General features: G+C 38.9%; 1 protein-coding gene across 2 annotated transcripts in view; it reads right to left on the reverse strand.

The window, feature by feature from the left end:
• Positions 1 to 11,423, reverse strand: part of USP54 (ubiquitin specific peptidase 54) — a 91,638-nt gene extending 80,215 nt beyond the window's left edge. The window contains exon 1 of one of the 2 annotated variants that reach the window (XM_054276598.1): positions 11,314 to 11,423. The gene's annotated coding sequence lies outside the window, so the exon portion shown is untranslated. Of the gene's footprint in view, positions 1 to 1,524; positions 1,544 to 11,313 lie in introns of those variants that run through there. The other variant, XM_054276600.1, reaches the window with a different exon arrangement.
• Between the last annotated feature and the right edge of the window lie 5,438 nt (positions 11,424 to 16,861).

Genomic DNA, 16,861 nt, shown 5'->3' on the forward strand with positions numbered 1-16,861 from the left:
CTCACACAATAGATATTGTTGCTTTTTGTTATTATATCTTGCAAATTTACACCATTTTAAACAGGCATTCTAATACTTTACCTAGCAATTCTACTTGATTATCCACTAGGCAGAATTATATTTCTAATTAAAACAGAACTAAACATGCAATGAAGTGACATATAGAATTTATGTCATTCATAACACAAAGCTTTTAGTGTTGGTATCCTGGCTGTATCCCGAAATCCAAAAGTACCAGTAAACATATCTTCCTGTCATGCCATTCAATAGGAATAAAAAGCTTACAAGGCTGAAACTTAAACAATCCAAGAAAGCAGGGCTGATTCCAGTTGTAAATACATCTGTAATTCCAGTATGGGTTGCTGCCTAAGGCAGCAACAGCCACTGAAATCACAGAAATTCCCTCCTGGTAGTAACTTCTGTCTGCAAGAAAGAGGCTGCTCTAGTTGTGGAAGCAGAACTGACATCATTAAAGAGGAGATAATCCTGCTATGCATTATCTTAGTCTAAATTCCAAATAATTTTGGCAGCGCCAGCATGCATTTAAAAAGTCTTAGTGCAACAGAGGAAAAGTTTCCCTAACCACCCTTTTAAAGAATCTCCAAAACAATTCTGCCCTGAAAATACATGAAGTATTTCCTCCAGCACAGGTTTCTTTATAAAAATGTCAAATGGATTTTTGGCCGTGATAATTTTCCTACTTCAACTTTCAATTTTCAAAACCATGATTTCAGAGATCTCAATCTGCAAATGGAATATGTTATGACATTAAGTCCAGGAAAGTTTAAAGGAAGGCACTGGATTTGGCTTTGCATTTCCCAAAGAACATGGAGATGATAGGCAAACACACACATGCTTCACCCTCTGTCCCCAAATTCAGAAACCAAGACATTTAAGTGAATGCCTTTGAGGCAAAGAACATTATTTTCTTGCTCTAAAGTCAGCTGGATAATTATACCCTGCAAGTAGTGCTAAACACTTGAAGGAACTACTAAGTAATTAGACTTTGCAGGTCTGCCATTTATTTTGTAAAGCCCAAACAGGAGAAAAAAGTTGACACAAACACCTGTTTGACCATTAGCTTTTTTGGGAAGTTCTGACTAATATAAAAAGTTACAAGTGTCCAAAGTTACAAGTGTTTCAAAAGCCAGAATTCCAGTGATTGGCTTTGTCTAGACTTATCTATGTAGTGTTACATTAATATTATTATGTTTCTCTCAGATTAATAATAAAATCCTTTGTGAAAGCTGATTGGAAAACGACAAGAAAGGCCTACATACCAGCTACTGTTGCAAACACACGTTTTGTTCAAGGAGTGATCATTGTGCTACCTTTTCTATTTCTTCTGAGGAGGTAAACTGCTTATGAGAGGAAGAGTTAAGGACAGCATTATCAAGGACAGCACTAGCAATTAAGAGTCTTCATGCTGTCCTGAGTTAGGGCACCCAGGGATAATAACATAAAAATGCTGGCCTTCATTAAAAGAGACTGAGGGTTTATTAAATTCAAGAATTTTTCCACAACCTCTTTAGAGCAGCCCAGAGTTGGCCTTCACTATTTCTTAATGGATTCAAAATCATGATCACTGCTTCTCATTTATGTGGAATATTATCAGTCGATGGAAAATTCCTTTGGTAAGCAGCCAAGGCAAATTCTCCCCACCCTGACAAAGAAAAAATAAACATATTTTAAAACCCACACAAAACAAACCGGTTGATATTAATAAAAAGGGGGAGAATTGAAGGTCCTTTGTTTCATTTGACACCGTTTTCCTCTATATTCAGTAGCTGTTTGGATTTTTATTTTTTAAGAAAAAAGAATGTTGGCAGAATTAAAACTGCATGACTACAAACCTAAATAATGGGAGTGGGCAGAGGAAGAAAAATTCAAACACTAATTCATGTGCTAAAATTCTATTTATTGCCTATAGTAATCATGTGGGAGGACAGATATCAGATCATTATTGGAGAAAGTAAGGGGAAAGATATTTTTTAACTGTTTTTCAGTTTGTACCACCTGTGTACAGTCCAAAACAGCTGGATCTCCCTTTGGCATTCACACCAGAAAGCATTGCCATCACCTTTTTCTGTGGAAGTGATCTGGCAAAGCAGAGCAGCAATGTAGAACATCCCGTGCAGTGCCAGCAGCTCTGCTGGGGCAGGCAGGCCCTCAGCCTGGAGATCTCCTTAAAAACATCCACATGAAAATCAACTATTTGATTCTCATCCCATACCAAAAGATAACACTAGAATCAAAAGTGGGCATTTAAAACAAAAGTGACCTGATCAAAGTCTAGGACCAGTTTTATAAAAAAAATATTACTATTAGATAGAGAAATTACTTCTTCCTCCCTGTTGTAACTTAAATCAGGTATTAACCTCTTCATAAAATGCTATTAGTTATACTCATAGGCACAAATTATCAATGTGTCTATATTTTTTCCTATCTTATGACAACTCCGACTCTGAAGACAAAAGGATTTTTCATAGTCTCAAAAAAAATCTCCCAAAGAGATTAGTTTTTAAACCTAAATACATCTTTCCTGTCTTATCAAAGAATCAAAATTAACTAACAATGTTATTCTTGAAAAACATTTATGCAGTTCAGTCTGCTCAACAGCTGACAGCAATTTAACAAAATTTCTTTTTGGCCTTCTTCTTTGTTTATATCAGTAACAAAAGGGAAAAAAAAAAGGAAACCAAACACATTTAGTCATTTAGTTGCAGCAACTATCTCAGCAACAGGCACACTATACAAATGCCTCAGTGACTTCCTCCTTAGGAGCCCTACCAAACTCTTCTGAAATTCTGTCTGTTTTATTAGAAGAAAAAATGTGCTGGCTCCCTTGCTCTAATTCTTCTTGCCTGCATAATATCCAAGTTACACTATGTCCTACTCACAATTAGAACTTGTTCTGAATATTATATAATGTCTGAGAATCATCTATTTCTTGTACAAAAATTAATGTTTGTTTAGTCAAGGTCCTGCATAATTTATTCAGATTTAGAACAAAGAATTTCATCGTTTGGTTAAGTTCTCTTAGGAAAATGGCTTAATCTAGACTAAACCTTCACAGAAATATTCTTTAAGGCAGGAGTTAATCTGACTGCAGCCACAGCTGCTTATCAAGACAGTTGGACAGCAATTTGCTGCACTCCCGTTCCCCCTCAGCTGGTGCCTCAAATTCTCCAGTCTCATGTGATGCCATTCTTACCAAAGGAATTTATTGAACACTCCAAATGAACAGCTCACACAATTAGGAAGAAAGAATGCTGAAAATGAGTGTGATCAACAAGAACATCAGAGCCACAGAATAACTGAGGCTAGAAAGGATGCCAGAGGAGGTTTATCACCTAACCTCACACCAAAAGCATGACTAAGACAAGACGTCAGGTCAGGTGGCTCTGAGCTTTATCCAGTTGGGACTTAAAATCCTCTAGGGATGTAGACTGAATTGCCTCTCATTCAAATGCACAGCTGTCAATGGAGGGGGGAAAAATATCTTCCTTACCACCAGTCAGAACCTTTCCTATTTTAATCTATGTCCATAAATTGATAATGGACATCACATGCTTCCCAAGGAAAGTTCCTATGTCATATTTATGAGTGATTTTCACAAACCAAATGAGAACATTAGTTTGACTGGACAAGTAAAGACATTTTTATGTCCTATTTAAAGTAGAGACATATTGGCAATCCCATATCAGCTCAATAGGCTGGCATTACACAGAAAGAGTGAAAATTCAGTATGCAGAAAACAAGAAAATGCCACTGAGAATTCTCAGAATTCACCTCAAGAACAGTATTTCAATTGTTTTATTGAAGTAACAATCTCAAGTGTTCCTTTGCAGAATAATCCTGAAAAATAAGATTTTCCAAGTACTGTCGCTTTTGTCTAGAAATGTTTATGCAGCTATGCCATCAGAAAAAGCAACTTCAATTTGAAAACATCCCTCTCTATCCCTGAGCCTGAAAAATGCTCTGTTCTAGTGGAGATAACAAGACTCTACCATCTTCTGCCTGTGGTTGCTGCTACCTTTCCAGCTGGGCAATTCCAGCAATACCTTCCAGCTATTGCAGCTGCAATATCAGACAAACATGCAGAGGAGAATCCATCACATGCAGACAGGGAACAGAGGAAAACACAATGGGAAAGTGGTAAATATCTTCATTTACGTGGTAATTATACAGCTGACTATCACTGCTACAATTATTAACAACAGTATGTGGACTGATTGAAGAGATAAATTACTAAATTATTAAACTCCTTTCTATCTCTCCCAAAAATGAAGAGCCCTTAAAGAAAACACATTTGCACAACAGAAGATATTTCTTAAAAGATGACTATTTCCATAATAAAACTACAGTCTTAAACCCAGCTAGTTTTTGCTAACAGGAAAGAGATTCTCTCCTTCTCCATGCTCTCCTGAAGCAATGCATTTTAAGAGAAGTACCTAAAGTGAAGTTTTAAAAAGCTTCCCTGAAAAATCTGTGGAAGTTGTCTGTCTTCAAGAATTTAAACAAATTAGGAATATCATAAAAACACCACTTAAATGAAAACTGCAACATTGCCAAACTCACACCACAGCATCTTTTCCTGATTTGCTTTGAGAAAAATAAAAAAAATCTCTATTTAAAATCTATCAAGCATCCATAATCAAAGAACCTTAAAGTTTTTGCTGGCAACGCCTTTTTGTAACATCCTTCAAAAGTACTTACATAAAGTCCCCAGATATCATCTGTTACAAGTACTGCATGGATTGTTGTGGTAACTGTCCAAAACAGACATCACGGAGAGTGCTGCAGTTTACTATCCCAATGTTTATGAAGTTTTGCTGTCTATTCATTAGCACACTTCAGATGCAGCATAATGAAAAAGTTTTAATGAACAGGAAGAGTAAAAAAGAAAAATCAACCTTTTTTTTTTCTCTTTTACTTTCCCTCCCCTTCCCCTACACCATGACCTATTTTCTTGAATACCATGCAGATCTACTGAGGACATTAACCTGCTTCCATGTCACAGTAACAGCCCATGTATCAACACGCTGAGATGCATTAGCTGTTGCTTATTGATCCATTTATAAATTCATTGTAATGGGAATACAAACTGGAGGATTATAAAGTCTTTTGCTATCCTCTGCTTTGTGACACACTTTACTGATTAACTACTTCCCAGAACACATTTATTTCCATGTTTTGTGGAAATACTTACAGAAGATTCCTCCTCTTCAAACAGCCTCCCACATCTGAATCACTCTTACACATTTGTAGTCCATTCATTATTTTCAAAACTCAAAATGTAATAAACCACATATCATTTTTTTAAAACTAAATCATATTAATTACATCCACCAAACAATATCTACTACAAATACTGATTTACATTTACCAAGTATGAGAAATAAACAAGCAGGTAGGATAAAAAAAATAAAGAAAGCTAATTTCCCTTTGATTCCCTGCAGGCTCCTCATATCCAAACTGCTCCCACCACACACAGGACATGTAGCATGTATCTCTGCATAAATTTTGGTGAGCCACACTGTTCCATAAGAAAAGCATTCTAGTCAAGACACTAACATGTGACCATTGGTTATGACAGTTCATCCTACCTGCTTCTACCTTTGCACCAGTAGTTACTGCTTATTTGTTAGGTACACATTCAAACCTGCTCTTTTGTGCCAGTTTATGGCACTAAATTGTTTATACCATTTAGCAAGCTACATTCTAAAAACAGGTATCCACAATAAACCCACACTCACTGCTTCAATTTAAATAGGATGAGAGAGCAGCTGAAGTTTAACTGCCTGAATTTTCAGAGCTGTAAAAGACAAAAGGGAAAAGCAATTCCAAAAGCCAGATTTCTACCCTTCAAATTCAAGGACTGCATGCTTGATCAAATGCACACATCAAATCAATTATGGCAGAATGTAAAAAGCTAGATTTTATTGCAAAATAATTGAAAGATCACCAGGGTTCATGTTCTGTCACACTTTTACAGACAACCACAATTCAATGAAGTCTGATCTGCATTAAAAAAAACCCAAAATCACAAAACAAAAACAAAACAAAAACACCCAAAGGAAAAAAACCAAAAAACAAACACCAAAAAAACCACCAACAACAACAACAAACATAATTTCAGGTTTGGAGAGATATTTGAAAGAGGGAAATAAATTCTATCTACGAGTTTTGAAACCCTAATTTCTACAATTGTCAAAAGCCTCCAAGGATTGAGATATTTTGCTTTCAACAATAGAAACCTTGAAGATGAGTTCAGTGCTATCAAAGGAGTGGGGGGAAAATTACAAAAGAGATACAGCTCATGTCCTCTTTACTAGAAATTGCTATGCAAAAAGGAAAATACTGCCCCAAGAGGGATGCTCTAGCTGATACTCTCTAGAGGGAGAAAACAAATTGCACCAAGGATACATCACACAGCATAATCATATATCTTGTTTCACTAGTAACTTGGCAGCAATTTTTCTTTTGTTGTCCACAGAAGCATATGACCAAAACAGGTTTTCTACCAATACCTTTTGAATCAGTTGGCCAATTTTCAACATTTTCAAATAAAACCCCCAGAGATTTCAAAAATAACTTATGTTCCTCTAAACCACATAAAAATTAATGATCGGGGAGTGGAAAAAGACCTAATTTGCTCTCATAGTGAGGGGACAGTAGGAAATTCACCTCTTTATATTTGATTTGGCAGCAGATCAATCCATGCAGAGACAGCAGTGTCTGTTGATATGAAGTCGAATGAGATTAAGGATTGGAGGAGAAGGGATAAGGAGACAAAAAGACAATCCAAACACATACAAATGTTAATTTTATTATTTCTGTAGCTCACAGAAAGTGTGACTTGTAGACAGTAACTTAATAGCTTTAGAAACTAACAGTCACTTACCCAAGTATTTACATTTGTTGACCTCCTCCTGCTCACTAGGTTGCCTAGGAACATCTTACCTCAGAGTGAATGGGAAAATAGTTTATGAGCCTTCTGGACATTCCAAATACTTTTTGAATCTATTTTATGAAATCCATGCAAATGGTTTTCCATTGTGCTTTTTTACAGCATTAAAGATACTCAATGAAGAAAAAAGTAGAGGAGTAATAAAGATAATATACTCTGAAAAGGCTTTCATAGATAAATACCAATTTGGATACAACATGCAGAAGTGTTGGTGGGATGACTCAGATCCTAATGATATTTTATTTAAGTTCATTTTCTTAGCAGTATCCTGACGTTGTTAATAACTCCCAGTAGGCTACTTAGAGATGTAGATTCATTTTCCCATTAATGGCAGCAAAAGGTTCTTTGTTAATGGTTTTAAGATAATGCTGGGTTTTGCCATATGGTTGGATTTGTATGAGGGTTTCTCATGAAAAGCCAGAGAGTGTAAGAAATTGTTACTAAATTTAACTGCAGTGTCCTCACACGCACAGCAGACAACTGGAATGGACACTGCTCTAATATGTACAAGTGCAAACCATGCTCAATATTTACTGCATGTGCTGCTTAAGAGGACTACAGAGACCTTAAACAAGAGAACATAGGGATAGATCAGAGGATTCGTAATACAATACTGAGCTTTTCACCTCTAGGTCATTGGTTCAAATCTAAACTGGTCAGTAATGAAGGCAAGCTATTACCATCTGACAGCCCTGGCCTTTGCCAATTGATTGGTCAGGCTCAGTCCTGCTCCCATCAAACTCAAAATTCAAAACGTCAATTTGCCTTTCTGAAAACAACACCAGCAACATAAGAGAAAAATGAACAAACAGAAGTAATCTCTTCCTCCTCAGATACCATCTCCAGACCAGAGCCTCTGGAGAGTGCCAGAGGAACAGTGCAAATTACAGCACTAGTATAGCACTAGCACAATGCATCATTCTGTGGATAAAGGTTATTTCTGACTCTCAGATACCCAATTATAATTTCCTCTGTACAAGTATAAAGCTTTCAGAGGTTTCATTAATAAAGAAAAGACAAGAAAGAAGAGACCAATATGCAGGTCTTAAAGCTGAAACTTCACAGTCTTGCTTAAAGATCTCTTCAGATACCTTGTTCAAAGGTGTGTTTAAGGTTGAAGGTTTTGAGGAAAATGGTCACAGTACTCTATAAAAAGAATATCAAATTTACTTTCCATGTTGTTATGATGTCTTTGTAGTCAAAATATTTAAACACCACTTGCAGCAGCAACAATGTTTTCTATTACTTGAAGTTTTTATTCAGAAATGGATTTATTTACAAGTTATCATGAGTAATACTAGAGAAGCCATATATTTACAGTATTTCTTCAAAATCATGTTAGACGGAAAAAGTACATAACAGTACATAATTTTCCACATGCTTTCCCAATTTGAACAGAAATGGTGTTAAGCCTCAAATCCACATCCAGCCCTTTCCTTTGCCTTTTTCTAGCTTGGGAGCAATCACAAGAAACACTCAGCAGGTACCACAGTCCTCCATTTTGCTAAGCAATCACTGCTACAGGACTGAATAGATACACCAACTTTTAATGCAGTGCCTTTAAGGTCACCTTTACATCACAAACTTAGGGCACTATGCAACAAAATCTACTGAAAGTTTTACACTCTGTGAACATGAAATATTACTCCTAATATTTGAGACTACAACAGAACACATACAACTCACAAATCTTGGGAAGTATCAAAAAAGAGCCTCCTGCAGGATCCTTGGTTTTTGCTAAGGTGCTGATAAACTGAAGTTTTTCCTTCCTTTTCCAATAACTCCAGCTATAAAGCACTTACTGTAACTGTAGGAAAGGGCCAACAGGTTAACTTGCCAGCTGAATGACTGTACATAGGTTCTGCAAGCTGAGTAACTGAGCTATATATGAGCTATATATATATATATAATAGGCTGTATATTGCTATATTTTATAGCAATATACAGGCTATTGCCATAAAACCAGAATAGCACAACCCAGCCATATCCTAGTCTGGCCAAACATCAGACCCACAGTGTCCCACAGACAGTGGCTGGTGACATGCACCCAAACCCACCTTCCCCTGTCCCAGAACAAGAAACCCCATGCATCAAGTGACATAACAGAAAAAGAAATGAACTGCACACTAAATTTGTATGTCAAGAGACACAATAAGACTGACTACACTGTGTCATTTGTCTCAGAAAGTGTCCAGACTACACCAGGAGATGGCTCCTCCCAGCAGCCTCACACACAGAGCATAAGCCTAGGCAATGGGGCTGCCTACAGATGAAGGGAAGAAGGCAAAATCCTAAAGACTGGGGATTGCCTCTTACTTGACCTGCAATTAACAGGACCAATGGAGGGATCCAAGCAAGCCAATCCAAATTCTTTGACAGTCAGTAATACAATTTCATGCTGTTTCTCTCTGCAATCAAGCACTGCATATCTTTTCTAGGGAATGACCGTCAGTGACAGAATATAAAAAGGCTTTGGAATTGTGCCTGTAGCCACTATTGACAGAAAATAAAGAAATTTAAAAGCAAACAAGCAGTATTTCAGAGAACAAATTAAAACAAACTGTTTGAATAAATGTCTGTGGAACATATGTCAGGAAACTGAAGGATGTGTAAGGTATTCAGAAGGCTGCATAAGAAAAAATGAGAATACTTATAAGCTCTACAGGTATCAACAGGTATGTTAATTATAAGACAGTTTTGTTGCTTCTGAAGCTAGGTAAGCAGATTTTAAAAAAAAACCAAACAATAGCTGTGACTTTTTATTATTCTTTCATCCTCTTATCTCTTTTTTTTTATATATAATCTGTTGCAATTTGCACAGTTGGACCAAAAGGGATTCTGGACAGGAACAACTGTTTTTTACAGATATATGTTCATAGAGTCCTCAAAGTCAATGAGCCTCTCAAGGTAACAAACTTTTTGAAGCTCCACAAACTGGGAAATAAACACACTTTCTCTTCTGTGTACTGTCCATGAAAACTCGCCTAAGAAGGCTTAATCCCTAATAACATCTCCAAGACTAGACAGAGAAGGATTTAAATTCCCATTATCCTTTTTAACGAACTTGTGACTACAGTCTCAAAATAGACACTTAACCCAGAACTGAGAGAAGAACTGGCATATTTCTTACCTGTAATGCCTGAAAGAAATGAACTGAAATGTTTTAGAGCTGCTTCCAAAACATCTAAATTCTCTGGGATAACTGTAAATTTATAAATGCAAATTTGTAAATGCACCGGACAATTCTGGCACACCCTTACTCCTCACTGCACCCCAAGAACATAAAGACTTCATAGTTGACATTACCAGGTGAAAAGGAAACAAACAAGCAAAAAATAAAGCTTCTATTTAATTCTGTGTGAATGATATGCAGCATGCTTTATTAGATGTAGCTTTGATTAGGTGATGGAATAGAACTTACAGACTATCCTATCTAATTTAACTGTTGCTATTCCCATCACTTCCTAAATGAAAACAGATTTCAACAGGCTGACAAATATTTTTCAACCCATAATACGTTATTCTAATTATTTTTAAAAGCTGTCATATTCAAGTCATGCATTACCTCACCAGCTGAGTTCTCAGCGCAGCAGTACTTTGCCTCACTCTTGAAGCAAACACAAGACTATCTGTGCTGCTGCTGTTTTCCAAATCTGCTACTCAGTGTCAAGTATATTGCAGCACAAAATCTTTCTGTTGGAGATTTTTTTTCCAAGTCTGAAAAGTAGCACAAGCTTAGACAATTTTTTTTTTTGTACACACATTTTTCTTTCAAGCTGCATGAGAAATACACAGCTATTTTGCCTCCCTTTTCATATGCATGTTTTTTCCATGATTAAAACCTTCAGAATTTGTTCTGAAATCTGAAAAGCTTTTTGAATTTTCTGATGAACACACGATCAGCCATTACAATACCCACAAGAAGTTCACGTAGCTGAAAGACCAGAAAGCCATTGTGCCTGCAACTTTCTGAAAGCAGAGGGTGTATATTGTTATGGTTTCTATTTATGGCTGTAATCCTCATGAATGTCCACTTATAATCTTTCTACTCAAGGAAAGATTTTAAGAGAAATCCGACTCTGGCAAAGCAAAGAGCTTCTGCTTTCTTTTAAAAGGGGGGGGGGGGGAAAGCACATGGTTTTAACTACCTCAGACCAACACAGTCAATTAAATACTGAGGAGATTCTGCTAACCAGCAGCAGCTCCCATGCAAGTTTAACTTTTGACGGCAGCGATCACGCCTGGGTTATTAACCAGGATAATACAACATCCCATATTATTTCAAAGAGCCCCGCTAATAAAATACCTTTTTAGCCTATAGCATTCTCTTTTTCTCGTACCTGCTACTCCTCCTCTCTTCTGCGGGCGTGCAAGGCAGAGGGGCCTTTCACGGCCAGCCCCGCCGGAGGCCGGGCCGGGACTGGGGCCGGGCCGAGTCCCGCACGGACCCCGCTGCGGCCCGGCCGAGGCGGGCGGGGGCTGCGCTACAGCGCAGGGCGGGGGTCGCCACCGGCGAGGCTCCGGGCGCACGGTCGAGCAGCCAGTGAACAGCTGGGTCTGGCCGCGGCTCCTCCTGAGGGGACGGGACGGGACGCGACGGGAGGAGAGGAGAGGAGAGGAGAGGAGAGGAGAGGAGAGGAGAGGAGAGGAGAGGAGAGGAGAGGAGAGGAATCCCCCGCACTCCGGGAGCGGCTTCAGTCCCCACCTGTCCCCGCGCGCGGGTCCCGCCGGGCGCGCTCATCCCCCGCTGCCATAGCTACCGGCAGCCGCGCCGCCCGCCTCTCGCGAGAGCCGCCATCTTCCCGCGAGAGCCGCGGGCTGCGCCGGCGGCGGGCGCCTCCTCTGGCGAGAGCGCTGAGGGAGCGCGGGGCGGGGCGGCGGCGCTGCTGCTGCTGCTGGCGGCCGGGGCACGGCTCTGCCCGCCGGGGCACGGCTCTGGGTTGCCCACAGCTGCAAAACCTGGGCAGTGCTCGCTGCCGTGAAACGGCTGGAGGAAACACACAGTTCGTGTCCAATAAAAGTTTGCTTGTAGTTCATGTGAGCTGAGTTGGCTGACAGGCTAGAGGCGAGACGTGGGGTGTTCAACACTGTGCATACTTCAGGTGTGAATTAGACCATCTCACGCTGAGGGAAAATTGAGTAAGATATTTTGGAAATTTGTAGTGTGATTTTCTGAATACTAGGCAATATGTAAAATTATTATAAGTCTCGTATTCCCTGAACTGTCAACTGTCAGTGTCAACTGTACATTGCAATCTCTGATTTTCCTGTCACCAGTGCAGACTGATGGTAATATTAACTCTGGTGTAACAGTACTCTTGATGACACCCAAGAAACACTTTTCAAGCCCACTGAAAGAAATAGGTGTTTCCCTATGAATTCAGGACCATGTATGTAGAGATAACCTGAGGATAACTGCAGCGACCACCATTTCCATGACCAGTTGGTGCCTCAGTGCCACATGGATAAACAACAATAGTAATTACTCAGACAGAAACGTGAAGGCATGAGGGTTAATACATTTTCTTTTCTGCTCTTTTATTTCCAGTGTTCCCAGCATCTGAGAGATAGAACTTTTGTGACAATTCTTAGAGAAGTGCCACCACCTCTGTAAGTGTACAGGAAGTTCTTTCTATTTAATTGCTGAGCCCATTTTTACACAAGAAAAGTGAGTTGATGCATAGTGTTCTGTATCTAAAAGATGTATGCCAGAATTTGCAGCTTTTGATAATTCAGGTGTCCTGGTAGTGGTGTTCCAGATGCACAGAGTGTGCCTGGGGGTCTGGGACTGTTGTTTGTTCTGCCTACAGCAAACAAAGCATAGAGTCTGTGAATATGTGTCTGCAATGGTGTTCATGCTGCTGTTAATATGGCATTTCTAACACCACTAAGAATAAGTTTGTGCATTTGGGAGAATATTTGTTTACTTGTGTCTTCCCATCCCATTTCAGTCTTTTGCTTTGGGAATCTAACCAACCATAGTGGAAAAAAGAGCAGAAGAGGAAGGCCTCAAGCCTCTCTTAGGGACCAAAGATAATTAAGAGGAACAGTTAGAGAGAGAGTAGATATAATGAAGCCCTGAATATGTGCTAGCTTCAGGCCCATTAAAATATAGCTGTTTTTGTAATAGAATATGGAACTAATTGCATGCCTGAGCCAGCACTGTGGGGTTTGACTGAAGCACTCCTCAGTGTAATTGAATTTGTGTAGCATCTGTGAGCAGGGGGTCCTGTGCCACAGGGCCCATGGCGTGTCCTTAGGCAGGCCAGCAGAAAGTTGCTCGTTTGTTTGTCCCTCCTTCCAGGGACCACTTTGTTTTCCCTGCAGGGAATGATGTAGGATGGGATTGTTGCTCCAAGCAGAAACTTCTCCCACTAAGAACACAAAGTCCACAGAGTCCTTGTTTACCCTTTTGTGCAGAGGGATGTTTTGGAGCAGGAGTGCAGCATTGCTTAGTGGCCAGCTTTTTCACTGCTCTTTGTGTCCTCCTTGTATGCTTTTCTTCTCCCTAGCTGCAAATGCAGGAACCTGGAGTAAAACAATGATGTCTGAGCCTGGGAAGAGTTGAGACCTTTGTCAGCATTCTGTAGTACAATTGCACTGTCTCTGTCTGAATTTCTAGAAAATATTTGTTCCCAGTAAGCCCTGTTACAAGAACCAAGAAGAACAACTATTTTGATTTGGCACCTGAAAAACTTATAACCATAAATTAATCTCATCTTGTACATTTATTTGTTCACTGGATTTTTGAAAGGCAAATGTTTGTTTTCATTCTGACTTGAGCTATACCTAACTTCTTCTGCTCCAATTTTTTTAAAGGGTAGTCTGCAAATTTATTTGTGTCAGTTCTCTCTGACAGTATTTCAGATGATGTTTTGTTTAAATGAAAAACAAACTTTTAGAATTAAAACTCTTTGTACAAAACATTTTGTGTTTCTTTTATTGTTCATCAAAAGATCAAAATAAACACACAAAAAAGAACCCTGCAGGTTTTCTTAAAAATAGTTGGACAATATGCATTAAAAGTTTTGATGTAAATAATGTTTCTAAAAAGTATAATTGAAAATCAAAGTAATAGTTTATATTTGAGAATTTGTTTATTAAGCTGACTGAAGTTTAGGTTGCATTTTAAAAGCACTGCTTCAGGGTTGTTTATGTAGTTCTCTTCCCTTTACTGCATGTCTTAATTAACACAAAATATATCTGAGCAAGTACTTGTACTCCTTAAAGCTTCATGTAGGTTGTGCTGCAAGCAGAAGATGATCATCAGAGACAACACCTACTGTGTGCTAAATACTTAGAGAGCAAGAATATAAAGGCACTGCTAATTAATTACATTAGCTGAAGGGACTTTTACTAGTAGATATATGATTATAATTATTTTAATTAAGAATGTTTCAAATTCCACATACTCTCAATTCACAAAACTTTTGGAGTTCCACCAGATCTGTATAATCTTGCTTCTGTGTCTGCCTGCAAGTTCTTGGTTATCTGTGGCCCTGGTCAGGCACACCTGCACGACAGAACAGGCAACTTGTCTAAATTAGTTTATAACCTGCAATTTGGCCATAGATGAGATTGCATATAAATGTCTCAATGTGCTCTGAGCCAGCAGGATGGCTTGAAAAATTGTGATACTGGATCAAGAGAGACTCTTACGTGTGCAGCAGTGGCCCCTGTAAATTGCCAGAGTGGTGTTAGCAGCATTGCGGTGCCAGGGGGCAGTCCCTTGCAAGGAGGACGTTTTCCAGATGATCACATCTGTAGCAGCCTTCTGTGGAAGAGAACACGTACTTGCACACAAGCTAGTTAGGGGGAAAAGAACCTCAGTGCAGTGAATGTTCAAGCCTTGTACCACAAAACTGTATTTCCCATGGAGGGAAGTGCTCTGCCCCATAACAGAAATACCATAGGCTCTCTGGTGCCTGCCATGTTGTAGTAAGAAAAATGAATACATTTTATATATTCACAGTATGATTAAAAAAAAAAAAAGTCCAAAAGGCAAAGCACATATTCTTTTAACAGCCTGAAACTCTCCCAGATTTTATTTCAGAGAGAGTAAGTCTGATGCCAAAGCCATCTTTTCTAAGTGATCTGTCAATGATCTGTCAAACTGTTCCCTTTGATTAGGGAATATATTGCAGTCAAATGGAAACTTTTCTGCACAACAGAGAATCATGCTAACTGTGCTACTGCCTGTCGAATATTTATGCAATCAGCTATAACTTCAGGCAAACTTTTAAAACATCTGAGACCATATTTCTGGATAATATGATTGAGATTTTTTAAATGCTTTTTTAAAATGTGGCCACTATTTTTTAATGCATTTTTAGCATAGCTTGGACTCTTTATCATAGAATTTGTCTTCATGAGAGAAACATTTCAAAACTTGGAAACTGTAAAATAATATTATTAGAAATGACAGTGTAAATAACTAAAAATGTGAGAGCATTTTGTTTTGAATGAAAGATCTGAATGTCACAAAATTCTATGCAATCCATTTTTCAAGGGTGAGCCCCTCCCTATTAAATGCATTTTCAGCTGTTGTTCCATGGAATATAAGCTTAATATCCAGTACATCCTATATGAGGGAACTGTAGCCTTTTCAAGAAGATGAACTCAATAATTTGTTCTTTTTTATCTCTAACTATGATGATGCTGCTTAAAAGCAGTTGACTGACTTTTGGTCTGTAGCTTCTATGTGGGAGAAAATCCACTGTAATTAAATCTAATAAAATCCTCTAATTCCCAATATAAACAATTCTCTGACACAGACAATTCCCCTGAGTCTACATCAGAGCCCAAGGAAAACAAAGAACAGGAGCTGTTTCTTACTTCCTTTTAAATATTTGATCATTATGGACAAACTTCTGCCCTGATTAACAGTAGCTGAAAGCCTTACTCAAAGGAATTATTTTTGAGATAGAATCTGAATTACTGGTTTTCCTCTCACTTGTAATGTTACTTTGCATGATGACTAAACTAGCATGTAATTTAGGCTGTGTAAACAACAAGACAATAGTTGTCTGAATTGTTCTACAACGTGTAGTGTTGTATTTCTCATTTTGTACTAGAAACAAAAGCACATAAATCCTGCTTGACAGGATTTGAGATTGCAAGTGCACTGCAAAAGAAGAGCTATGTGCCTTATTAAGCAAATGTACCAAAACTGAGGAAACAGCTTACAAGTATGAATCATAGGAATATTATTAATACTTTTCAGTGATGCAATACTAATTCCAAGGACATTGCAATGTCTGTCTCCATTTAGGGTTTGTGTTAATGGGGTGTGTTGACAAAACCCCTTGTCCAACAGTATATTGTGAACCAGACAGAGCTTTGGGTACATGCCCAGCCCTTTAGGTACCTGCAGGATCACGCTGCTTTCCTCGTACCTGGGAGCTTTGAGACTACACCACCAGAGAGCACTGTGCTATTTCTGCATGCCTTCCTTACCTGTCTCTGTGTGTTTAAGGACCTGTTTTATTCAGTCTTTTTTCCTGTGATACAGTAGAACTCAAGTAGTTGTTGTGATTCTACTGAAATTCCCAAACATTTTACTGTTGTTGTCCTGTGTGCAGCCCTTCCTTGACCTGACTAACCTCATCTGGGACCTTTACCCCACTTATGGCCCAGAAATCTCTTTTAAGCTCAGATCCACTCCTGGGGTCCTTTGTGTGAGTGCTGTTGTTCAGGTGCTGGCCTGCACTCTGAGTCCTGGGTGGAGCTGAGACCCGTGCTGTGATTGTCTGGGGCAGCCCCTTCTCAGAGCAGCCAGTCCTGTCTGCACCTTGACATTCCTGAACTGGCCCCTGACCTGGAATACCTGCTGCTGAAAATAGGTTGTGACATATGGCTACCAAACTATCTTGTTTCTGCTATTCCTGA

This window comes from Melozone crissalis, unplaced genomic scaffold (genome assembly GCF_028551555.1).
Source record: "Melozone crissalis strain CALT ecotype California unplaced genomic scaffold, PUWL_Pcris_2 ptg000019l_1, whole genome shotgun sequence".
NCBI lineage: Eukaryota > Metazoa > Chordata > Aves > Passeriformes > Passerellidae > Melozone > Melozone crissalis.